This window comes from Engystomops pustulosus, chromosome 4 (genome assembly GCF_040894005.1).
Source record: "Engystomops pustulosus chromosome 4, aEngPut4.maternal, whole genome shotgun sequence".
NCBI classification, from domain to species: domain Eukaryota; kingdom Metazoa; phylum Chordata; class Amphibia; order Anura; family Leptodactylidae; genus Engystomops; species Engystomops pustulosus.
In genome coordinates, this window is record NC_092414.1 from 206165296 (window position 1) to 206193240 (window position 27945).

Consider the following 27945-nt stretch of genomic DNA (forward strand, 5'->3'; position numbering starts at 1 on the left):
CCTGATCCTCTCATTACCCCTGTAACATCTTATTACAGTAACCTGGCTCCTGATCCTCTCATTACCCCTGTAACATCTAATTACAGTAACCCGGCTCCTGATCCTCCTTATTACCCTGTAACATCTTATTACAGTAACCCGGCTCCTGATCCTCTTATTACCCCTGTAACATCTTATTACAGTAACCCGGCTCCTGATCCTCTTATTACCCCTGTAACATCTTATTACAGTAACCCGACTCCTGATCCTTTTATTACCCCTGTAACATCTTATTACAGTAACCCGGCTCCTGGTCCTCTTATTACCCTGTAACATCTTATTACAGTAACCCGGCTCCTGATCCTCTTATTACCCTGTAACATCTTATTACAGTAACCTGGCTCCTGATCCTCATATTACCCCTGTAACATCTTATTACAGTAACCCGGCTCCTGATCCTCTCATTACCCCTGTAACATCTTTTTACAGTAACCCGGCTCCTGATCCTCTCATTACCCCTGTAACATCTTTTTACAGTAACCCGGCTCCTGATCCTCTTATTACCCCTGTAACATCTTATTACAGTAACCTGGCTCCTGATCCTCTTATTTCCCTGTAACATCTTATTACAGTAACCCGGCTCCTGATCCTCTCATTACCCCTGTAACATCTTATTACAGTAACCTGGCTCCCGATCCTCTCATTACCCCTGTAACATCTAATTACAGTAACCCGGCTCCTGATCCTCCTTATTACCCTGTAACATCTTATTACAGTAACCCGGCTCCTGATCCTCTTATTACCCTGTAACATCTTATTACAGTAACCCGGCTCCTGATCCTCTTATTACCCCTGTAACATCTAATTACAGTAACCCGGCTCCTGATCCTCTTATTACCCTGTAACATCTTATTACAGTAACCCGGCTCCTGATCCTCTTTTTACAGTAACCCGGCTCCTGATTCTCTTATTACACTGTAACATCTTATTAGAGTAACCCGGCTCCTGATTCTCTTATTACTCTGTAACATGTTATTACAGTAACCCGGCTCCTGATCCTCTTATTACCCCTGTAACATCTTATTACAGTAACCCGGCTCCTGCTCCTCTTATTACCCCTGTAACATCTTATTACAGTAACCCGGCTCCTGCTCCTCTTATTACCCCTGTAACATCTTATTACAGTAACCCGACTCCTGATCCTTTTATTACCCCTGTAACATCTTATTACAGTAACCCGGCTCCTGATCCTCTTATTACCCTGTAACATCTTATTACAGTAACCCGGCACCTGATCCTCTCATTACCCCTGTAACATCTTATTACAGTAACCCGACTCCTGATCCTCTTATTACCCCTGTAACATTTTATTACAGTAACCCGGCTCCTGATCCTCTTATTACCCCTGTAACATCTAATTACAGTAACCCGGCTCCTGATCCTCTTATTACCCTGTAACATCTTATTACAGTAACCCGGCTCCTGATCCTCTTATTACCCTGTAACATCTTATTACAGTAACCCGGCTCCTGATCCTCTTATTACCCCTGTAACATTTTATTACAGTTACCCGGCTCCTGATCCTCTTTTTACAGTAACCCAGCTGCTGGTCCTCTTATTACCCCTGTAACATCTTATTACAGTAACCCGGCTCCTGATCCTCTCATTACCCCTGTAACATCTTATTACAGTAACCTGGCTCCTGATCCTCCTATTACCCCTGTAACATCTTATTACAGTAACCCGGCTCCTGATCCTCTTATTACCCCTGTAACATCTTATTACAGTAACCCGGCTCCTGATTCTCTTATTACCCCTGTAACATGTTATTACAGTAACCCGGCTCCTGATCCTCTTATTACCCTGTAACATCTTATTACAGTAACCCGGCTCCTGATCCTCTTATTACCCCTGTAACATCTTATTACAGTAACCCGGCTCCTGCTCCTCTTATTACCCCTGTAACATCTTATTACAGTAACCCGGCTCCTGATCCTCTTATTACCCCTGTAACATCTTATTACAGTAACCCGGCTCCTGCTCCTCTTATTACCCCTGTAACATCTTATTACAGTAACCCGGCTCCTGCTCCTCTTATTACCCCTGTAACATTTTATTACAGTAACCCGGCTCCTGCTCCTCTTGTTACCCCTGTAACATCTTATTACAGTAACCCGGCTCCTGATCCCCTTATTACCCCTGTAACATCTTATTACAGTAACCCGGCTCCTGATCCTCTTATTACCCTGTAACATCTAATTACAGTAACCCGGCTCCTGATCCTCCTTATTACCCTGTAACATCTTATTACAGTAACCCGGCTCCTGATCCTCTTATTACCCTGTAACATCTTATTACAGTAACCCGGCTCCTGATCCTCTTATTACCCTGTAACATCTTATTACAGTAACCTGGCTCCTGATCCTCTCATTACCCCTGTAACATCTAATTACAGTAACCCGGCTCCTGATCCTCCTTATTACCCTGTAACATCTTATTACAGTAACCCGGCTCCTGATCCTCTTATTACCCTGTAACATCTTATTACAGTAACCCGGCTCCTGATCCTCTTATTACCCCTGTAACATCTTATTACAGTAACCCGACTCCTGATCCTTTTATTACCCCTGTAACATCTTATTACAGTAACCCGACTCCTGATCCTTTTATTACCCCTGTAACATCTTATTACAGTAACCCGGCTCCTGGTCCTCTTATTACCCTGTAACATCTTATTACAGTAACCCGGCTCCTGATCCTCTTATTACCCTGTAACATCTTATTACAGTAACCCGGCTCCTGATCCTCTTATTACCCCTGTAACATCTTATTACAGTAACCCGGCTCCTGCTCCTCTTATTACCCCTGTAACATCTTATTACAGTAACCCGGCTCCTGCTCCTCTTATTACCCCTGTAACATCTTATTACAGTAACCCGACTCCTGATCCTTTTATTACCCCTGTAACATCTTATTACAGTAACCCGGCTCCTGGTCCTCTTATTACCCTGTAACATCTTATTACAGTAACCCGGCTCCTGATCCTCTTATTACCCTGTAACATCTTATTACAGTAACCCGGCACCTGATCCTCTCATTACCCCTGTAACATCTTATTACAGTAACCCGGCTCCTGATCCTCTTATTACCCTGTAACATCTTATTACAGTAACCCGGCTCCTGATCCTCTCATTACCCCTGTAACATATTTTTACAGTAACCCGGCTCCTGATCCTCTTATTACCCCTGTAACATCTAATTACAGTAACCCGGCTCCTGATCCTCTTATTACCCCTGTAACATCTTATTACAGTAACCCGGCTCCTGATCCTCTTATTACCCCTGTAACATTTTATTACAGTAACCCGGCTCCTGATCCTCTTATTACCCTTGTAACAACTTATTTCAGTTACCCGGCTCCTGATCCTCTTTTTACAGTAACCCAGCTGCTGGTCCTCTTATTACCCTGTAACATCTTATTACAGTAACCCGGCTCCTGATCCTCTTATTACCCTGTAACATCTTATTACAGTAACCCGGCACCTGATCCTCTCATTACCCCTGTAACATCTTATTACAGTAACCCGGCTCCTGATCCTCTTATTACCCTGTAACATCTTATTACAGTAACCCGGCACCTGATCCTCTCATTACCCCTGTAACATCTTATTACAGTAACCCGACTCCTGATCCTCTTATTACCCCTGTAACATTTTATTACAGTAACCCGGCTCCTGATCCTCTTATTACCCCTGTAACATCAATTACAGTAACCCGGCTCCTGATCCTCTTATTACCCTGTAACATCTTATTACAGTAACCCGGCTCCTGATCCTCTTATTACCCTGTAACATCTTATTACAGTAACCCGGCTCCTGATCCTCTTATTACCCCTGTAACATTTTATTACAGTTACCCAGCTCCTGATCCTCTTTTTACAGTAACCCAGCTGCTGGTCCTCTTATTACCCCTGTAACATCTTATTACAGTAACCCAGCTGTTGGTACTCTTATTACCCCTGTAACATCTTATTACAGTAACCCGGCTCCTGATCCTCTCATTACCCCTGTAACATCTTATTACAGTAACCTGGCTCCTGATCCTCCTATTACCCCTGTAACATCTTATTACAGTAACCCGGCTCCTGATCCTCCTATTACCCCTGTAACATGTTATTACAGTAACCCGGCTCCTGATTCTCTTATTACCATGTAACATCTTATTACAGTAACCCGGCTCCTGATCCTCTTATTACCCCTGTAACATCTTATTACAGTAACCCGGCTCCTGATCCTCTTATTACCCCTGTAACATCTTATTACAGTAACCCGGCTCCTGATCCTCTTATTACCCTTGTAACATCTTATTACAGTAACCCGGCTCCGGATCCTCTTATTACCCCTGTAACATCTTATTACAGTAACCCGGCTCCTCATCCTCTTATTACCCCTGTAACATCTTATTACAGTAACCCGGCTCCTGATCCTCATAGTATTAATTACATTGTTTACATTTTAATACCAACTATAATATATATTATTTATGGTATACTTTTTGCCTTGCGGACTCGGCGCTTGCGGCTTCCTCCGGAGCTGTGGCGGCTTTTCCTCTGGCACAGGGACACGGAGGAAGTCTTTCAGGGTCCCCCTCTCTGTTTTCGATCGCTCGTCTGCCAACTTGGCTGCACAGCCCAGAGCAGTGTAACTGTTATGTAATGCTTGGGGAGGGAGGAAGCTGCGCACAATGTTATGAGTTTTCTTTTTGCTACAAAGTTAAATTCCTTTTTTTATTTGGTATCTGGTTTTTACTCTGTTTTTATACAGACTAATATATAATATCTAAAATTCCATTATTTTATTATATTCATAGTTATAATGGGCCACTTTATTACTTATTATTACTGCACTGCTATTTTATTTTATGTTATGTTTATACAATATAAAATCACAGATTCCCCAGTTTAACCAACTTCTGACATAGTATTTAGGGAGTGTTTGGAGTCTTGGTCATGTACACACACAGGGCTTGTACATTTTGGGTGGCCTAGGAGCAAGCAGCATCCTTAGTAATACAGAATACTCTGCTCCATATTGGTGTGATGATGAGGGCAGCCATGCTATTGGACTATAGTCTATAGTCTACAGTGGGGGGCCCCCTGTGACTATTGGCTACAGTGGGGGGGGGGGCCCTGTGACTATTGGCTACAGTGGGGGGGGGGGGGCCCTGTGACTATTGGCTACAGTGTGGGGGGGGGGGCCCTGTGACTATTGGCTACAGTGGGGGGGGGGGCCCTGTGACTATTGGCTACAGTGGGGGGGGGCCCCTGTGACTATTGGCTACAGTGGGGGGGGGGCCCCTGTGACTATTGGCTACAGTGGGGGGGGGGGCCCCTGTGACTATTGGCTACAGTGGGGGGGGGGGCCCCTGTGACTATTGGCTACAGTGGGGGGGGGGGCCCTGTGACTATTGGCTACAGTGGGGGGGGGCCCCTGTGACTATTGGCTACAGTGGGGGGGGGCCCCTGTGACTATTGGCTACAGTGGGGGGGGGCCCCTGTGACTATTGGCTACAGTGGGGGGGGGGGGCCCTGTGACTATTGGCTACAGTGGGGGGGGGGGGCCCTGTGACTATTGGCTACAGTGGGGGGGGGGGCCCTGTGACTATTGGCTACAGTGGGGGGGGGGGCCCTGTGACTATTGGCTACAGTGGGGGGGGGGCCCTGTGACTATTGGCTACAGTGGGGGGGGGGCCCTGTGACTATTGGCTACAGTGGGGGGGGGGCCCTGTGACTATTGGCTACAGTGGGGGGGCCCCTGTGACTATTGGCTACAGTGGGGGGGCCCCTGTGACTATTGGCTACAGTGGGGGGGGCCCCTGTGACTATTGGCTACAGTGGGGGGGCCCCTGTGACTATTGGCTACAGTGGGGGGGCCCCTGTGACTATTGGCTACAGTGGGGGGGCCCCTGTGACTATTGGCTACAGTGGGGGGGCCCCTGTGACTATTGGCTACAGTGGGGGGGCCCCTGTGACTATTGGCTACAGTGGGGGGGCCCCTGTGACTATTGGCTACAGTGGGGGGGCCCCTGTGACTATTGGCTACAGTGGGGGGGCCCCTGTGACTATTGGCTACAGTGGGGGGGCCCCTGTGACTATTGGCTACAGTGGGGGGGCCCCTGTGACTATTGGCTACAGTGGGGGGGCCCCTGTGACTATTGGCTACAGTGGGGGGGCCCCTGTGACTATTGGCTACAGTGGGGGGGCCCCTGTGACTATTGGCTACAGTGGGGGGGCCCCTGTGACTATTGGCTACAGTGGGGGGGCCCCTGTGACTATTGGCTACAGTGGGGGGGCCCCTGTGACTATTGGCTACAGTGGGGGGGCCCCTGTGACTATTGGCTACAGTGGGGGGGCCCCTGTGACTATTGGCTACAGTGGGGGGGCCCCTGTGACTATTGGCTACAGTGGGGGGGCCCCTGTGACTATTGGCTACAGTGGGGGGGCCCCTGTGACTATTGGCTACAGTGGGGGGGCCCCTGTGACTATTGGCTACAGTGGGGGGGCCCCTGTGACTATTGGCTACAGTGGGGGGGCCCCTGTGACTATTGGCTACAGTGGGGGGGCCCCTGTGACTATTGGCTACAGTGGGGGGGCCCCTGTGACTATTGGCTACAGTGGGGGGGCCCCTGTGACTATTGGCTACAGTGGGGGGGCCCCTGTGACTATTGGCTACAGTGGGGGGGCCCCTGTGACTATTGGCTACAGTGGGGGGGCCCCTGTGACTATTGGCTACAGTGGGGGGGCCCCTGTGACTATTGGCTACAGTGGGGGGGCCCCTGTGACTATTGGCTACAGTGGGGGGGCCCCTGTGACTATTGGCTACAGTGGGGGGGCCCCTGTGACTATTGGCTACAGTGGGGGGGCCCCTGTGACTATTGGCTACAGTGGGGGGGCCCCTGTGACTATTGGCTACAGTGGGGGGGCCCCTGTGACTATTGGCTACAGTGGGGGGGCCCCTGTGACTATTGGCTACAGTGGGGGGGCCCCTGTGACTATTGGCTACAGTGGGGGGGCCCCTGTGACTATTGGCTACAGTGGGGGGGCCCCTGTGACTATTGGCTACAGTGGGGGGGCCCCTGTGACTATTGGCTACAGTGGGGGGGCCCCTGTGACTATTGGCTACAGTGGGGGGGCCCCTGTGACTATTGGCTACAGTGGGGGGGCCCCTGTGACTATTGGCTACAGTGGGGGGGCCCCTGTGACTATTGGCTACAGTGGGGGGGCCCCTGTGACTATTGGCTACAGTGGGGGGGCCCCTGTGACTATTGGCTACAGTGGGGGGGCCCCTGTGACTATTGGCTACAGTGGGGGGGCCCCTGTGACTATTGGCTACAGTGGGGGGGCCCCTGTGACTATTGGCTACAGTGGGGGGGCCCCTGTGACTATTGGCTACAGTGGGGGGGCCCCTGTGACTATTGGCTACAGTGGGGGGGCCCCTGTGACTATTGGCTACAGTGGGGGGGCCCCTGTGACTATTGGCTACAGTGGGGGGGCCCCTGTGACTATTGGCTACAGTGGGGGGGCCCCTGTGACTATTGGCTACAGTGGGGGGGCCCCTGTGACTATTGGCTACAGTGGGGGGGCCCCTGTGACTATTGGCTACAGTGGGGGGGCCCCTGTGACTATTGGCTACAGTGGGGGGGCCCCTGTGACTATTGGCTACAGTGGGGGGGCCCCTGTGACTATTGGCTACAGTGGGGGGGCCCCTGTGACTATTGGCTACAGTGGGGGGGCCCCTGTGACTATTGGCTACAGTGGGGGGGCCCCTGTGACTATTGGCTACAGTGGGGGGGCCCCTGTGACTATTGGCTACAGTGGGGGGGCCCTGTGACTATTGGCTACAGTGGGGGGGCCCCTGTGACTATTGGCTACAGTGGGGGGGCCCCTGTGACTATTGGCTACAGTGGGGGGGCCCCTGTGACTATTGGCTACAGTGGGGGGGCCCCTGTGACTATTGGCTACAGTGGGGGGGCCCCTGTGACTATTGGCTACAGTGGGGGGGCCCCTGTGACTATTGGCTACAGTGGGGGGGCCCCTGTGACTATTGGCTACAGTGGGGGGGCCCCTGTGACTATTGGCTACAGTGGGGGGGCCCCTGTGACTATTGGCTACAGTGGGGGGGCCCCTGTGACTATTGGCTACAGTGGGGGGGCCCCTGTGACTATTGGCTACAGTAAGAGGCCAATGTGACTATTGGCTACAGTTGGGGGGGGGGGCTGTGACTATTGGCTACACTAGGGACCTATGTGATTATATTCTACTGTGGGAGCACCATAACTACATTCTCTACTGTGGAGCACCGTGCTATATTGGCTACTGTGGGACCAGCATTACAATATTGGCTACTGTGGGGGCACTTTGACTATATTGTCTACTGCAAGAGCAGTGTTACTAAACTGGCTATTGTGCGAGTGCTGTTACTATATGGGCATAATGGTGATCTCTAGGGGAGCAAAAGAAAAGCATCATGCTTATGACAGGTGGAGGAGTGAAGCGAGGACAAATCATGGCAGGAAGAAGCTGACATGAGGACCAGAAAGAAGAAGGAAATCAAAGATGTCAACTTCTTTAGATTTAAAGTAAGTGCTGCTTGTAGAACATGACTTCAAGGGTTATTGTGTGTTGTATGTTATCCGAAACCAATGGGTTTACAGGTTACATTTGAAGGTTTGGAAGGTGGGAGACACCTGACACATTTTGTTTGAGAATTCCAGAGAATGGGGGATGCACGGGAGAAGTCCTGGATGTTGTGAGGAGAGAGCAGATGGTAGAAGGTAAGCAGAAGGTACAGTGAGCATCACAGATTATGTGTGGGACTGTATTGGATTATTAGGGAAAATATATATGTAGGGGGCAGGTAGCGGACAGCTTGTAGTGGACAGCTTTGTAAGTCATGGTTAGTATTTTAAGCGGAATTCATTGTGTAATAGCAAAACAGTGGAGGGATTGGGAGAGAGGGGATACAGAGGAGAAGGAAGAAGACAGATGGATTAGGCGGGCAGCAGAGTCATATGTGATTCCCACTTTAAAAAACAGAATGATGCCCATATTATGCTGCTATGCTCTGTTCTGAAGCTGTGTGACAAAAATATTTCTTACCAGTGGTGAAGTGGGTGGAGACTAACCTCTTCTTGTATTTGCCTGAAGCTGAGTCAAATTCACTCTGCTTACAGTTTTCATGATACCTTGTGTTCTCTCATTCAGTAATTTAGCTGCAAATCCCATGAGATTCCTACAAGTAAATCCACTGAACAATGCATGATGTAGAGAAGATGGAGGAGCTTTTAATAAGTAGTAGAAACCAGCAGTGAAACAATTACATGATATGCACAGTCTGTGCTTTGTGAACACTAAGGGTTTATAGCTTCTCTGCACTGTGAAAAAAGTGCAAGTAGAAGGTGGGAGAGGGATGCAGCATATGGTGAAGAGAGAGACAGAGAAAGTTCTGTAGAATCACAGACTGGAAGGGAATGATCGGGAACAGCGGAGATCTTGTACCTCACTATTCTTTGTAGAAGACATCTGCGTACACAGCCGTGAACAAACTCAGCGTCACATAAACTTTATTGCCCTAATATGTTAATTTAATTAAGCGGCAGTAACTCCGGCCTCGTTCCCGAGATCGCGCATCTTGGCCGGAGTTACTGCGCATGCGCAGAACTCCGGCTTCTCGGACGAGGGCGCGCAGCTGCCAGGAGCTGCGCGCCGAAGATCACAGGGTAGGCGGGGGAAAGCAGCTACTGGGGCGTGGAGTAGCCGCGCCGTGTAGCCTCGTGTCCGGCTACTCCACGCCCCGGTAGCCGCTTAATTAAATTAACATATTAGTGCAATAAAGTTTATGTGACGCTAGCGGGGACGTGAGGATTAGCTCTAAAAAGGGCTATCCTCACGTCCCATACATCCACCTACCACCCGATCTACCTTTATAGGTAGATTCGTGGTGGTAGGTGCCCTTTAAGGAAGAGATGTTCTTAACATGGAGACAGCAGGTTGTATTAATGGTCCGAATGTGGGGATCAAAGGTTCAAGCAGAGTCAAAAATTACTCCAAGACAGTGTGGAGCCATGAATTGTGATGGTTAGGTCTGGTGGGAGGGATGTGTAAGTGGATGTGCATGTTATGTTTAAGAAAGCGGGAAGAAAAGAAGGAGAATATGCGTGCCCTGCTCAGTATAGAGATAGCCCCCAGCACTTGGCCCGCTCAGTATATAGATAGCCCCCAGCACATGTCCCCTCAGTATATAGATAGTCACCAGCATGTGCCCCGCTCAGTTTATAGATAGCCCCCAGCACATGTCCCCTCAGTATATAGATAGTCACCAGCATGTGCCCCGCTCAGTATATAGATAGCCCCCAGCACGTGCCCCGCTCAGTATAGAGATAGCCCTCAGCACGTGCCCCGCTCAGTATATAGATAGCCCCCAGCACGTGTCCCCTCAGTATATAGATAGCCCCCAGCACTCGCCCCGCTCTGTATATAGATAGCCCCCAGCACTCGCCCCGCTCAGTATATAGATAGCCCCCAGCACATGCCTCCCTCAGTATATAGATAGCCCCCAGCACATTGTACCCTCAGTATATAGATAGCCCCTAGCACATTAATATAATGTCCACAGCAGGGACCTTTTGCATGAATGGTGCATACACTATGACATCATGTTGCAGCGACACCGCCGTGTCATAGTAATGCACCAGGGGCCAGTAGAGGAGAAAATGGAGCCACAAGAAGAAGACGGAGCCGCAAGGCCGGGGAGAAGAAGCCCAAAGGTCAGTATAGGGTTTTTTCCCCTCATACAGGGCCCTGGAATCGGAGGGGTAGAGGGTACTGTGAGCCCCTTGGGCCCCTCTTTTGATTGGAAAACAGGGTGTCCTTGAACACAGCCCCACTAGACTCCCCCATGATGGCGGCCCTATGTGGGACACCTACAGAGAGGTGAAGAGGTGGTATGAAAGTGATAGGTCTATGAGATGTATGAGGAGATGCAGTATAGAGCGAGGTCAGTGATACCCAGAGAACTAAGTGGCTGAAGCAGGAGACAATAGTCAACTGTGACAAAGGCAGAGGAGAGATGAGGAATTAGGACAGCAGAGTAGTGCTGTTTTGCCTCAGCAGACAGAAGGTCATTGGAGACTTCAGTTAGCGCAGTCCTAATGGTACGATTGTGTCAGAAACCAGATTGTAGTTTGTCAAAGAGCGAGGAGGATAATTCCAGATGGACGTGATGTTCCACAAGTTCTGAGGCAGATGGTGATAGGTCAGTAGGGTCCAGAGATTGTCTCTTTAGGATGGGTGGGAGAGGTGCATGTTTAAAGAAAGATTGAACACTACTGATAAATGCTAAAAGAATAAAGGGATGTCTTGATGTAACATTAACACAATCCAAGTGAGGATACAAGCCATGTGAGGGGTTATATACAGGAGAGGACACAAGCCATGTGAGGGGTTATATACAGGATAGGACACAAGCCATGTGAGGGGTTATATACAGGAGAGGATACAAGCCATGTGAGGGGTTATATACAGGAGAGGATACAAGCCATGTGAGGGGTTATATACAGGAGAGGACACAGCCATGTGAGAGGTTATATACAGGAGAGAATACAAGCCATGTGAGGGGGTTATATACAGGAGAGGACACAAGCCATGTGAGGGGGTTATATACAGGAGGGGATACAAGCCATGTGAGAGGTTATATACAGGAGAGGATATAAGCCATGTGAGGGGTTATATACAGGAGAGGACACAAGCCATGTGAGGGGGTTATATACAGGAGAGGATACAAGTCATGTGAGGGGGTTATATACAGGAGAGGACACAAGCCATGTGAGGGGGTTATATACAGGAGAGGATACATGCCATGTGAGGGGTTATATACAAGAGAGGACACAAGCCATGTGAGGGGGTTATATACAGGAGAGGACACAAGCCATGTGAGGGGTTATATACAGGATAGGACACAAGCCATGTGAGGGGTTATATACAGGAGAGGATACAAGCCATGTGAGGGGTTATATACAGGAGAGGATACAAGCCATGTGAGGGGTTATATACAGGAGAGGACACAAGCCATGTGAGGGGTTATATACAGGAGAGGACACAAGCCATGTGAGGGGTTATATACAGGAGAGGATACAAGCCATGTGAGGGGTTATATACAGGATAGGACACAAGCCATGTGAGGGGGTTATATACAGGAGAGGATACAAGCCATGTGAGGGGTTATATACAGGAGAGGATACAAGCCATGTGAGGGGCAGGGCCGGCGCTATGGGTAGGCAAAGGTGGCAATTGCCCAGGGCCCCCTGAAAGGGGGGAATATCTTCTTTCAAATGAATCTTGAATTTAGTTTCTAGGTGCCCTGGATCCAGAGATATTCAGGTTTAAAGTGAGAATATCAGATGCCATTTTTATATATATAAAAATCACTCCCAACGGCAGTTTAACAGTTATTATTAGAAACACACTTAGATTCATATAAAAGAGGAGACTCTCTTCTTTCATAGGAAAAAAGAAGTGAGGTTCTATGTATAACAGAGCCAGAGATACAGCCCCCTGAAGTGTCTCCCCTTCAGGCTGCGGGAGCATTTGCTGCACACAGGAGCTGCTGCACCTCACAGATAATGGAAATATTCACTTTATATGTTACTACATTTTGAGAAGGGATAATATCAACTAATATTCATGTTTTTAACCCTTCTCTATGCAGAACTATCTAAGAACACACTTTGGGCCACATGTATCAATCGTTTTTTTCTGTTGTTTTTGCGCCTTTACATTCAGGTGCACCGTTTTTGCGCCATTTTTGCGACTAAACTGCAAACTAGCTGCGCAGCAAAAATAACCAGCTTTCCCTCATTTATCCTAGCAATTCAGATGTTTTGCTGAGACTAATGATATTCATCACTTGCGACTTTTCATTTAGGCGCAAAAACGGGCGCAAAAACACTCCAGCCCGAAGGTGGCGTTATCTGAGAAGAAAGCACTGAGCCCCTGTGCAGAACAGCTCATTTCTAGCAGCAGAGCTCAGCCAGACACTGCAGACACTAGAACAGATCATACAGACATGAGATACTCTGCAGACACTAGAACATATAATACAGACATGAGATACTCTGCAGACAGGAGCTGCAGACTCTATTTACAGTTCATCACCTTCTATTTACAAAACATTCTGCAGAATCCTCAGCTCAAAGCAAGAGCTCAGAACTTTGCAGAATGTTGCAGATATCACAGACAAGTGTCCCCCGTGTAATTCTGCACAGTATCCCCCTCAGACACCAGCAGAAGATCAGCACTGGGGGATCCCCTCCAGGAGAAGGCCCTGCTGAGGACATCACTGGGTGCAGGGTGTCACACACCTGGGTGCTGCTGAGGAGGTCACTGGGTGCTGGGTGTCACACACCTGGGTGCTGCTGTGAGTGTTATCTTCATTCTGGGCTGTGGGAGAAGCAGAGAGGAGCTTGTAGCAGGATCACATGTAAGTGCCTGAATCTAACATTGCACCGAAACTGCGCTAAAATTGTGCCTAAACTGTGTTAAAGTAAAGTGATTAATAAGAGGCAGGAAATTAACTTATCACAGATGGTTGTAGCTTGTGATAATTCTGGAAAACAGTGTGCCCGAATTTAGCCGAAACTACTACACTTAGGCGCACAAAAGTGATAAATGTGGCCCATTCTCTCTTATTCCCTTTTACTTTGTGATAGTCTTTTAGTGTTGGGAAAATTGACTGATACGATGAACATTCGATCCTCTTCGCCTAATGTGACTACACCGCGACCAGAACATGTCCATAAAGTTATATGTAACACCAAAAACACACACATGTCCTGGAATAAAGTTTTTATTTCACACCATCCTCCATTACTTACACCCATGTTATGATGTTTTCACTCTCATTCTTATGAAGCGCGGAGGGTTCTGTTATTGTGCCGCTAATATAATGGCGACATCTAAATGTGACTTTTATTATCTCATTAGAGGGGTTTATGGATATATAGTTATTTATTTGGGTTACCATTGTGTAAGGAACAGACAATGATACATCTGTGTGCATTTTCTGCAATTCCCTTTGCTGCATATTTTGGTGAATACACACATGTGGGGTATGTATAATCTCCTCACATCTTACTCTTTTAGGAAAGTATATTTTCTTTATATAAGTATCTGGATTTGTACAGATTTTAGAGGAAATTTTAAATGTTAATTGCCAAATGCATCGCCTGGTTGTCTGCTTTCAAAATTCTATAGGTTTTATGGTGCATTTACTTTTTATTCTGTTTTATTGCTATATTTTGCAGGTTGTGACTGTCTAAAAATGTCTAGCTGAAAAGCAGATATTTAGTTATTACAGTTTTAGTGATATTTGTGAACTGTACAAATGTCCACGTATTACATTTAGGAGATGTGAAGGTAAACATTTTCTGTTTGGAGCACATTTTTTGCCATCAAAGTCAAATTTTAAGTATTTTTTATAAAATGTTTCAGTTTGAATCAAAATTGCATGAAGGCGCCTATGTCTATAAACTCTTTGATGCAATTTTGAAAATCGGGCAAGTGTCTGCTTTCAGAAAATATCGGTCCCTCTCACCAATAGGCCTCACAGTCTAATCAACCTACCAGTAATTTTTTGGAGTGTGGGAGGAAACCGGAGGACCCGGAGGAAACCCACGCAGACACAGAGAGAACATACAAAATCTTTGCAGATGTTGACCAGCACAGCAAGGCTGTAGTGCTAATCACAGAGCCACCATGCTGCCCATAAATCTCCCTATCATCTATCTATCTCCTATAAAATTCTCCCATATTACAGTTTGTTTTACCATACTAAAGGAGCCTCTTACTGACTGACTGGTCATAAAATAGTTTTATTTTGGGGCCCCACTTTTAGTTTTGCCCAGGGCCCCACTTTGTCTAGAACCGGCCCTGGTGAGGGGTTATATACAGGAGAGGATACAAGCCATGTGAGGGGTTATATACAGGAGAGGATACAATCCATGTGAGGGGGTTATATACAGGAGAGGATACAAGCCATGTGAGGGGGTTATATACAGGAGAGGATACAAGCCATGTGAGGGGTTATATACAGGAGAGGACACAAGCCATGTGAGGGGTTATATACAGGAGAGGATACAAGCCATGTGAGGGGGTTATATACAGGAGAGGATACAAGTCATGTGAGGGGGTTATATACAGGAGAGGACACAAGCCATGTGAGGGGTTATATACAGGAGAGGATACAAGCCATGTGAGGGGTTATATACAGGAGAGGATACAATCCATGTGAGGGGGTTATATACAGGAGAGGATACAAGCCATGTGAGGGGGTTATATACAGGAGAGGATACAAGCCATGTGAGGGGTTATATACAGGAGAGGACACAAGCCATGTGAGGGGTTATATACAGGAGAGGATACAAGCCATGTGAGGGGGTTATATACAGGAGAGGATACAAGTCATGTGAGGGGGTTATATACAGGAGAGGACACAAGCCATGTGAGGGGTTATATACAGGAGAGGATACAAGCCATGTGAGAGGTTATATACAGGAGAGGATACAAGCCATGTGAGGGGTTATATACAGGAGAGGATACAAGCCATGTGAGGGGGTTATATACAGGAGAGGATACAAGCCATGTGAGGGGGTTATATATAGGAGAGGATACAAGTCATGTGAGGGGGTTATATACAGGAGAGGACACAAGCCATGTGAGGGGTTATATACAGGAGAGGATACAAGCCATTTGAGGGGTTATATACAGGAGAGGATACAAGCCATGTGAGGGGGTTATATACAGGAGAGGATACAAGCCATGTGAGAGGTTATATACAGGAGAGGATACAAGCCATGTGAGGGGTTATATACAGGAGAGGATACAAGCCATGTGAGGGGGTTATATACAGGAGAGGATACAAGTCATGTGAGGGGGTTATATACAGGAGAGGATACAAGTCATGTGAGGGGGTTATATACAGGAGAGGACACAAGCCATGTGAGGGGGTTATATACAGGAGTGGATACAAGCCATGTGAGGGGTTATATACAGGAGAGGATACAAGCCATGTGAGGGGTTTTATACAGCAGAGGACACAAGCTATGTGAGGGGGTTATATACAGGAGAGGACACAAGCCATGTGAGGGGGTTATATACAGGAGAGGACACAAGCCATGTGAGGGGGTTATATACAGGAGTGGATACAAGCCATGTGAGGGGGTTATATACAGGAGAGGATACAAGCCATGTGAGGGGTTATATACAGGAGAGGACACAAGCCATGTGAGGGGGTTATATACAGGAGAGGACACAAGCCATGTGAGGGGGTTATATACAGGAGAGGATACAAGCCATGTTTGGAGGTTATATACAGGAGAGGACACAAGCCATGTGAGGGGGTTATATACAGGAGTGGATACAAGCCATGTGAGGGGATATATACAGGAGAGGACACAAGCCATGTGAGAGGTTATATACAGGAGAGGACACAAGCCATGTGAGGGGGTGATATACAGGAGAGGACACAAGCCATGTGAGAGGTTATATACAGGAGCGGACACAAGCCATGTGAGGGGGTTATATACAGGAGTGGACACAAGCCATGTAAGGGGTTATATACAGGAGAGGATACAAGCCATGTAAGGGGTTATATACAGGAGAGGATACAAGCCATGTGAGGGGTTATATACAGGAGAGGACACAAGCCATGTGAGGGGTTATATACAGGAGAGGATACAAGCCATGTGAGGGGGTTATATACAGGAGAGGACACAAGTCATGTGAGGGGGTTATATACAGGAGAGGACACAAGCCATGTGAGAGGTTATATACAGGAGAGGACACAAGCCATGTGAGGGGTTATATACAGGAGAGGATACAAGCCATGTGAGGGGGTTATATACAGGAGAGGATACAAGCCATGTGAGGGGTTATATACAGGAGTGGATACAAGCCATGTGAGAGGTTATATACAGGAGAGGACACAAGCCATGTGAGGGGTTATATACAGGAGAGGACACAAGCCATGTGAGGGGTTATATACAGGAGAGGATACAAGCCATGTGAGAGGTTATATACAGGAGAGGATACAAGCCATGTGAGAGGTTATATACAGGAGAGGATACAAGCCATGTGAGAGGTTATATACAGGAGAGGATACAAGCCATGTGAGAGGTTATATACAGGAGAGGATACAAGCCATGTGAGAGGTTATATACAGGAGAGGATACAAGCCATGTGAGGGGTTATATACAGGAGAGGATACAAGCCATGTGAGGGGGTTATATAAAGGAGAGGATACAAGCCATGTGAGAGGTTATATACAGGAGAGGATACAAGCCATGTGAGGGGTTATATACAGGAGAGGATACAAGCCATGTGAGGGGTTATATACAGGAGAGGATACAAGCCATGTGAGGGGTTATATACAGGAGAGGATACAAGCCATGTGAGGGGGTTATATACAGGAGAGGACACAAGCCATGTGAGGGGTTATATACAGGAGAGGATACAAGCCAAGTGAGGGGTTATATAGAGGAGAGGATACAAGCCATGTGAGGGGGTTATATACAGGATAGGACACAAGCCATGTGAGAGGTTATATACAGGAGAGGATACAAGCCATGTGAGTGGGTTATATACAGGAGAGGATACAAGCCATGTGAGGGGGTTATATACAGGAGAGGATACAAGCCATGTGAGAGGTTATATACAGGAGAGGATACAAGCCATGTGAGGGGTTATATACAGGAGAGGATACAAGCCATGTGAGGGGGTTATATACAGGAGAGGATACAAGTCATGTGAGGGGGTTATATACAGGAGAGGACACAAGCCATGTGAGGGGTTATATACAGGAGAGGATACAAGCCATTTGAGGGGTTATATACAGGAGAGGATACAAGCCATGTGAGGGGGTAATATACAGGAGAGGACACAAGCCATGTGAGGGGGTAATATACAGGAGTGGATACAAGCCATGTGAGGGGTTATATACAGGAGAGGATACAAGCCATGTGAGGGGTTATATACAGGAGAGGATACAAGCCATGTGAGGGGGTAATATACAGGAGAGGACACAAGCCATGTGAGGGGGTAATATACAGGAGATGATACAAGCCATGTGAGGGGGTAATATACAGGAGAGGACACAAGCCATGTGAGGGGGTAATATACAGGAGAGGACACAAGCCATGTGAGGGGGTAATATACAGGAGAGGACACAAGCCATGTGAGGGGGTTATATACAGGAGAGGATACAAGCCATGTGAGGGGGATATATACAGGAGAGGACACAAGCCATGTGATGGGGTTATATACAGGAGAGGACACAAGCCATGTGAGGGGTTATATACAGGAGAGGATACAAGCTATTTGAGGGGTTATATACAGGAGAGGATACAAGCCATGTGAGGGGGTTATATACAGGAGAGGATACAAGCCATGTGAGAGGTTATATACAGGAGAGGATACAAGCCATGTGAGGGGTTATATACAGGAGAGGATACAAGCCATGTGAGGGGGTTATATACAGGAGAGGATACAAGTCATGTGAGGGGGTTATATACAGGAGAGGACACAAGCCATGTGAGGGGTTATATACAGGAGAGGATACAAGCCATTTGAGGGGTTATATACAGGAGAGGATACAAGCCATGTGAGGGGGTTATATACAGGAGAGGATACAAGCCATGTGAGAGGTTATATACAGGAGAGGATACAAGCCATGTGAGGGGTTATATACAGGAGAGGATACAAGCCATGTGAGGGGGTTATATACAGGAGAGGATACAAGCCATGTGAGGGGTTATATACAGGAGTGGATACAAGCCATGTGAGAGGTTATATACAGGAGAGGACACAAGCCATGTGAGGGGTTATATACAGGAGAGGACACAAGCCATGTGAGAGGTTATATACAGGAGAGGATACAAGCCATGTGAGAGGTTATATACAGGAGAGGATACAAGCCATGTGAGAGGTTATATACAGGAGAGGATACAAGCCATGTGAGAGGTTATATACAGGAGAGGATACAAGCCATGTGAGAGGTTATATACAGGAGAGGATACAAGCCATGTGAGAGGTTATATACAGGAGAGGATACAAGCCATGTGAGGGGTTATATACAGGAGAGGATACAAGCCATGTGAGGGGGTTATATAAAGGAGAGGATACAAGCCATGTGAGGGGGTTATATACAGGAAAGGATACAAGCCAAGTGAGGGGTTATATAGAGGAGAGGATACAAGCCATGTGAGGGGTTATATACAGGAGAGGATACAAGCCATGTGAGGGGTTATATACAGGAGAGGATACAAGCCATGTGAGGGGTTATATACAGGAGAGGATACAAGCCATGTGAGGGGTTATATACAGGAGAGGATACAAGCCATGTGAGGGGGTTATATACAGGAGAGGACACAAGCCAAGTGAGGGGTTATATAGAGGAGAGGATACAAGCCATGTGAGGGGGTTATATACAGGATAGGACACAAGCCATGTGAGAGGTTATATACAGGAGAGGATACAAGCCATGTGAGTGGGTTATATACAGTAGAGGATACAAGCCATGTGAGGGGTTATATACAGGAGAGGATACAAGCCATGTGAGGGGGTTATATACAGGAGAGGATACAAGCCATGTGAGGGGGCTATATACAGGAGAGGACACAAGCCATGTGAGGGGGTTATATACAGGAGAGGATACAAGCCATGTGAGGGGGTTATATACAGGAGTGGATACAAGCCATGTGAGGGGGTTATATACAGGAGTGGATACAAGCCATGTGAGGGCGTTATATACAGGAGAGGATACAAGCCATGTGAGGGGGTTATATACAGGAGAGGATACATGCCATGTAAGGGGGTTATATACAGGAGAGGATACAAGCCATGTGAGGGGTTTATATACAGGAGAGGACGCAAGCCATGTGAGGGGGTTATATACAGGAGAGGACGCAAGCCATGTGAGAAGTTATATACAGGAGAGGACACAAGCCATGTGAGAGGTTATATACAGGAGAGGATACAAGCCATGTGAGGGGGTTATATACAGGAGAGGATACATGCCTTGTGAGGGGTTATATACAGGAGAGGATACAAGCCATGTGAGGGGTTATATACAGGAGAGGACACAAGCCATGTGAGGGGGTTATATACAGGAGAGGACACAAGCCATGTGAGGGGGTTATATACAGGAGAGGACACAAGCCATGTGAGGGGGTTATATACAGGAGAGGATACAAGCCATGTGAGGGGGTTATATACAGGAGGGGATACAAGCCATGTGAGGGGTTATATACAGAAGAGGACACAAGCCATGTGAGGGGTTATATACAGGATAGGATACAAGCCATGTGAGGGGTTATATACAGGAGTGGATACAAGCCATGTGAGGGGTTATATACAGGAGTGGATACACGCCTTGTGAGGGGGTTATATACAGGAGTGGATACAAGCCATGTGAGGGCGTTATATACAGGAGAGGATACAAGCCATGTGAGGAGGTTATATACAGGAGAGGACACAAGCCATGTGAGGGGGTTATATACAGGAGTGGATACAAGCCATGTGAGGGGTTATATACAGGAGAGGATACAAGCCATGTGAGGGGTTTTATACAGCAGAGGACACAAGCTATGTGAGGGGGTTATATACAGGAGAGGACACAAGCCATGTGAGGGGGTTATATACAGGAGAGGACACAAGCCATGTGAGGGGGTTATATACAGGAGTGGATACAAGCCATGTGAGGGGGTTATATACAGGAGAGGATACAAGCCATGTGATGGGTTATATACAGGAGAGGACACAAGCCATGTGAGGGGGTTATATACAGGAGAGGACACAAGCCATGTGAGGGGGTTATATACAGGAGAGGATACAAGCCATGTTTGGAGGTTATATACAGGAGAGGACACAAGCCATGTGAGGGGGTTATATACAGGAGTGGATACAAGCCATGTGAGGGGATATATACAGGAGAGGACACAAGCCATGTGAGAGGTTATATACAGGAGAGGATACAAGCCATGTGAGGGGGTGATATACAGGAGAGGACACAAGCCATGTGAGAGGTTATATACAGGAGCGGACACAAGCCATGTGAGGGGGTTATATACAGGAGTGGACACAAGCCATGTAAGGGGTTATGTACAGGAGAGGACACAAGCCATGTGAGGGGATATATACAGGAGAGGATATAAGCCATGTGAGGGGTTATATACAGCAGAGGACACAAGCCATGTGAGGGGGTTATATACAGGAGAGGACACAAGCCATGTGAGAGGTTATATACAGGAGAGGATACAAGCCATGTGAGGGGTTATATGCAGAAGTCGACACAAGCCATGTGAGGTGTTATATATAGGAGAGGACACAAGCCATGTGAGGGGTTATATACAGGAGAGGATACAAGCCATGTGAGGGGGTTATATACAGGAGAGGATACAAGCCATGTGAGGGGTTATATACAGGAGAGGACACAAGCCATGTGAGGGGGTTATATACAGGAGAGGATACAAGCCATGTGAGGGGGTAATATACAGGAGAGGACACAAGCCATGTGAGGGGGTAATATACAGGAGTGGATACAAGCCATGTGAGGGGTTATATACAGGAGAGGATACAAGCCATGTGAGGGGTTATATACAGGAGAGGATACTAGCCATGTGAGGGGGTAATATACAGGAGAGGACACAAGCCATGTGAGGGGGTAATATACAGGAGATGATACAAGCCATGTGAGGGGGTAATATACAGGAGAGGACACAAGCCATGTGAGGGGTAATATACAGGAGAGGACACAAGCCATGTGAGGGGGTAATATACAGGAGAGGACACAAGCCATGTGAGGGGGTTATATACAGGAGAGGATACAAGCCATGTGAGGGGGATATATACAGGAGAGGACACAAGCCATGTGATGGGGTTATATACAGGAGAGGACACAAGCCATGTGAGGGGTTATATACAGGAGAGGATACAAGCCATGTGAGGGGGTTATATACAGGAGAGGACACAAGCCATGTGATGGGGTTATATACAGGAGAGGACACAAGCCATGTGAGGGGTTATATACAGGAGAGGATACAAGCCATGTGAGGGGGTTATATACAGGAGAGGACACTACGTTTTTCAAAGCATTTCAGAAACACATTTGTTTTACATGTTACCATGCGTTTCGTTGGTTTCAAATTGTCTCTCTTCATTGTTGGAAGTGTAAGAAGCCGTGTTGTCATTTTCACAGCTGCTTACACTTCCAGCAATGTAGAAATAACACTTTTTGACTAGCCAGACACATGGTAAGATATAAAACACAAGCATTTATGCAATGTATTTATAAACGCAATGTAAACACCACACACGCAGCCATAAAGTACCATTTATACTCGAGTATAAGCCAAGATCCCTAATTTTAACACAAAAACCTGGGAAAAACCTATTGACTCCAGTATAAGGGTGAAAAATGCATTGATCACAGCCTCCCCAGTACATAGCCTGCCAACCCCCTTCCCAGTATAAAGCCATCCAGCCCATGCCCTCATTAGATAGCCAGCCCTCATATACATAGCCAGCATATATACATAGCCAGCCCTTTCTCCCTCATTATATAGCCAGCCAATGCCCCCTAGTATATAGTATATAGCCTCCCAGCCCCTGCCCCCTAGTATATATAACCTGCCAGCCCCTTGCCCTCAGTATGTAGCCAGCAGCTCATGCCCCCAGTATACAGCCAGCACTTTGCCGCAGTATATTTCCAGCAGCTCCTGCCCCTAGTATACAGTCAGCCAATGCCCCCCAGTATATAGACTAACACTCCTGCTCCCAGTATATAAACTGCAGCCCCTACGCAAGGTATACTTAGCCTATGCCAAAAAAAAACAAAACTCTGTACTCTCCTTTCCAACGCCCCCGAGCAGCTCCTCTTCTTTCTTGCAATGCTTTGTATTAGTGTCCCTGCGCGCTGCCATAGTACGCCTGACGGCAGCTGCTTACTGACATTGTAGTCTGTGCCGATCGTGTCATGGTGTGTGTGACGGCACCGCACAGGGACACGGAATTGGAGCATTGCAAAAAAGAAGAGGAGCTGTTTGGGGGCGTTGGAAAGGTGAGTACAGATTTGGTTTTATTATAGACTCGAGTCCATAAAGTTTTGCGCCTAAAAAGTTGCAAAAGTAAGCGGAAAAAGTGATTCAGACACATCTGGAAAACAAAGATACATAAGGCACAAGGTGCAGACAAAGGTGTAATTGAGAAACTACAGCAAAAGTCGTAGTGATAAGTCAAGCACAAAAAGTCACCAAAAAAAGGCAAAAGAAAGATACATTGGCTTTGACCTAAAGGTTAGGTGGGGTCAGCGAGAGGTGAGCACCAGAGCACCTAACCCTGTATTGTATAAGCAGTTTATGTTTTTGTGATGTTTTTACATTTTTATTGGCGTCACTTTGAAGCTCTCTATTATAACATCATTTATTGATTGACTTTATCTATTTTTTATGAAGTAATGGAAAAACTTTAATCCTGCCATCGGCTTTAAATTTTTTATGTTCATAACATGTGAACTTCCTCAGGTCAATGTAATTACAATGAGTGATTCCAAATTCCATTTTTTTTTTCTGCTTTAGATTTTTTTCAATGTATAATATTATGTTTCACATTCCAAAATTCTGAATTGTTTTACTGACCCCATTAAACCTTATAAAGTTTTTTTTTTAATCTCGAAGACCTTTTTTTCTTTCTTTTTTTTTTGAGGTAGGATTTTAAAATTTTTAATTTTAAAGAATTTCAAACTTAAGTACAAGATAGGGTCCGGAGGTTTGTTCTTAATTTGAATTTGTATGTAAGTCGAAACTGCATATTTAAAAATTGTAGATCCAGACAAAAAAAAAATTTGGCCCCAGTGACGATTGGAGTTTAAACATTTTTTGCTGTAATGGGACCAAGGATTATTAATAAAGCCTCATTACAGACACCTCACAGCTGATCATTGCAGCCTGGGACTATAGCAAAGCATTCAGAAAGCTCCACCAGAGGTCAGAGGGGTCTGTCTGTAACTATGAGTTGTCTGTAAGTCGGGTGTTCTTAAGTAGGGGACCGCCTGTACTCATATAATGTTTATCACTGCTGCTCCAGCCATTACATGGTGCTACGAGGGGGACTACGGGGGTACATCCGATCCCTGTTCTCGTGATCCCATCACAGAGATCCCCACCGATCAGCAAGTTAGGCCCTTTCATTGGGACTCTACCACCAGATTTTACCCCATTACACTGCCAGCCACCACAGGTAGGTTATGAGATGACCTCCTTCGTTTATGTGTACTCTTGCCCATTAACCTATAAAAAAAAAATCTCCTCCAAAGTCATGTGATAATGTGCAGAGAAGAGTCATATTTGCCTGAGATGAGTCAAGTTTAAAGGCTGCAGAGGAAGAGTCACTTTAGACCCAATCGTTGGCCCTATAGCACCTAATAACATGTTTTATTGTTATATTAAAGATAAGAATCTTTTCTTTCAGGTCGCACCAGGTGTCGGGATAGAGAACCTTAGTCACATGACTAAGAAACAAATGGTCCTGCATTCCTTCAAGTGAGTAGTATTGGGGGGGGGGGGGGGATCCTAGTGACTTACCTTGGTGCCATCTTCGGGGATGGATGGGGGGTTATTTCTGATGGGATAATTAAGGATTATTAGGATACAGAGGATGAGTGAGGATACTACTGACCCTGGGCGGGGGGGAAGGATAACTTACAGGAAGGTTGAGGCTTTGGGGGAAAAAAAATAAATAATTTAGTAAAAAAAAAAAAGAAGTAATAAATACTGAAATATTTATTCATACTGCTTTTTACCTCCATGTAATAATGTGTAAGCTGATATTATTATGAGTGATTTATGACCGTCTGTCAGGTGACTTCATGGACCAGGCCTGGGTGGGGGGGTCTTGTATACGTTGTCTATGTAGTGGGTACATGGGGGTCCCGCTGCGTCTGTATATTGTAATAAGAGGTAATGGGGCTCTCCGCAGCCATAACACGAGCCGCTAATGCTTCATAGCCGTGAAATTACTTTATGCAATGAATATTTTATTATACCTTGTAAATATTGTAATATCCCAAATATTATAAGCCAAATGGGAGAAACCATTCTTCTAATTGCCCATAATTTATTTCACTCCGGCTCCGGCACTAGTGCCCATGAATGTAGTGGCTATTGGTACCCAGAGCACAGGTTTATAGACTGTATAGACCTACGCCATCCCTGGTGATCCAGCGGTTTGATACATATTGTCCCTGCTGGGTTAGTGGCGTAGAATTACCCCATCAATACCCAGTGACCCGAGCAGATTCTCTGGGAATTCAGTGTCAGATAAGCAATGTACCTGGTGGCCCAGTGGTTAGTATATAATATATGTAGTAATCTAGAGCCCCTGTAGTATATAGCCTGCCAGCCCCTGCCCCCCAGTATATAGCCTGCAGCCCCTGCCCCCCAGTATACAGCCTGCAGCCCCTGCTCCCCAGTATATAACCTGCCAGCCCCTCTAGTATATAGCCTGCAGCCCCTGCCCCCAGTATATATCCTGCAGTCCCTGCCCCCCAGTATATAGCCAGCCCCCCAGAATATAGCCTACCAGCCCCGGCCCCCCAGTATATAGCCTGCCCTGCCCAGTATATAGTCTGCAGCCCCTGCCCCCCAGTATATAAGTAGCCCCCCAGTATATAGCCTACCAGCCCCTGCCCCCCAGTATATAGCCTGCAGCCCCTGCCCCCCAGTATACAGCCTGCAGCCCCTGCTCCCCAGTATATATCCTGCAGTCCCTGCCCCCAGTATATAGCCAGCCCCCCAGAATATAGCCTACCAGCCCCGGCCCCCCAGTATATAGCCTGCCCTGCCCAGTATATAGTCTGCAGCCCCTGCCCCCCAGTATATAGGCAGCCCCCCAGTATATAGCCTACCAGCCCCTGCCCCCAGTATATAGCCTGCAGTCCCTGCCCCCAGTATATAGCCAGCCCCCCCAGAATATAGCCTACCAGCCGCTGCCCCCCCGTATATAGCCTGCCCTGCCCAGTATATAGTCTGAAGCCCTTGCTCCCCAGTATATAGCCAGCCCCCCAGTTTATAGTCTGCAGCCCCTGCCCCCAGTATATAGCCAACCCCCCAGAATATAGCCTACCAACCCCTGCCCCCAGTATATAGCCTGCCCTGCCCTGTATATAGTCTGCAGCCCTTTCCCCCAGTATATACCCAGCCCCCCGGTATAGTCTGCGAGCCCCTGCCCCCCAGTATATAGCCTACCAGCCCCTGCCCCCAGTATATAGCCAACCCCCCAGTATATAGCCTGTCAGCCCCTGCAGTATATAGCCAGCCCTTGCTTCGGATGCTCTGGTGCCTCTTTGGGTTTCCTCGTGCGACCGACACACACAATGACGCCAGCCGCTTGGCGATGTCATTGTATGTGAGCCGCCCGAATCATGAGGGGACCCGAGGTGGCCTAGAGGTTAGTATACATGAAAGCATGGAGATTTTGTATTGTAATGGTAACATTTGTGATGGTTATAAGTGAGGAGATACTAGGAGTAATGGTGGCATCAGGTCAGTCACCTCTCTCTATAGCTCCGGGTGTTACCGGTGGTGACACAATTTGGTGGGTAGTATGAATTCCTTATGGTCACGTGGCTTCCTGCTTTCAGTGTCACCCTGGGGTGTGGAGGGTAACTTCCTTGTAGTCACATGGCTTCCTCCTGAGAAAGGGAAGACTCTGCGTTACCGGGATTCCTCCTTCACCCGACGTCTCATGTCACGTAACTTTCCCCTCAGATGGGATGGACTGTGTCACATACAGAGACCTAATTACTGAGATTCCTGGGGTGTAAGTTACTGTGGGGGTAGGTGACCGCTTACATAGGCATTCCCATACATTTATTTAACCCCTTCATCTTTTTTCAATCGTGTGAGGGCTTGGATTTTACAGGATTAACTCTAGTTTTTTGTTTCACATTTTAGAAGGCAAGATGTGGAGGGGGATGATGTCTCTAGGTGGGACAGAGGGATTTTTATTGAGGTGAAAGTTTCCCTGGACCTCTAGATATCCCCAATTTAATGAGGTGGGAGTAGTAGATACCGCCTGCCTTTATTATCATGTGGTGGGAGAGACAGCGGAACATAGCTCCTCCCTCTTGTATGTGTCACCCTGTGATGGGAGGAGTAGACTACATGTCACATAGCTCCTCCCTCTTGTATGTGCCACCCTGTGATGCAAGGAGTATAAAACATGTTACATTGCTCCTCCCTCTTGTATGTATCCCCCTGTAGGAGGAGGAACAGATTGCATTTAACATAGCTCCTCCCTCTTGTATGTGTCACCCTGTGATGGGAGGAGTAGAAAACATGTTACATTCCTCCTCCCTCTTGTATGTATCCCCCTATAAGAGGAGGAACAGATTGCAATTAACATAGCTCCTCCCTCTTGGAAGAATCCTCCTGTGATGGGAGGAGCAGACTCCATGGCATGTAGCTCTTCCCACCTGTCACTTTTAGTAGTTGTTGCTCAGTGTTCGGCCGTCTCAGCAGCTGCACCCCGTCCCCTCCATGTTGTGGACAGCCCCGTTCATGGGGTGAGACGGGTGGCAGGGTACAGGCGTGACGTGTGAGGTTTCCTGTATACACTGCGTAAACTCAGCCGACCCCGAGAGATCACACGGCTGCCCGACTAATGGCTGCTCTGTTCTCCTCTGCAGGTTACGTAATGTTCCCTCCGGCGTCTCCTCTGATGTTACAGCAAGTTACCAAACCAGATCACCCCGACCTCCCATCACCGAGGAGAGAGGAGGAGAGCACCGGAGCTGTGCACAGCCATAATACACCCACACCGCCCTGTATACTCATATATATACTGATAATAATCACACTGCT

The 27945-nt window shown here is 47.3% G+C and overlaps 1 long non-coding RNA gene across 1 annotated transcript; it reads left to right on the forward strand.

Moving 5' to 3' along the window:
* The first annotated feature begins 10747 nt into the window (after positions 1-10747).
* On the forward strand, positions 10748-27930 carry LOC140125768 (uncharacterized). Its single transcript, XR_011854726.1, has 3 exons — positions 10748-10803; positions 24554-24624; positions 27771-27930. It is a non-coding gene; the product is annotated as an uncharacterized lncRNA (long non-coding RNA).
* Positions 27931-27945: the final 15 nt, after the last annotated feature.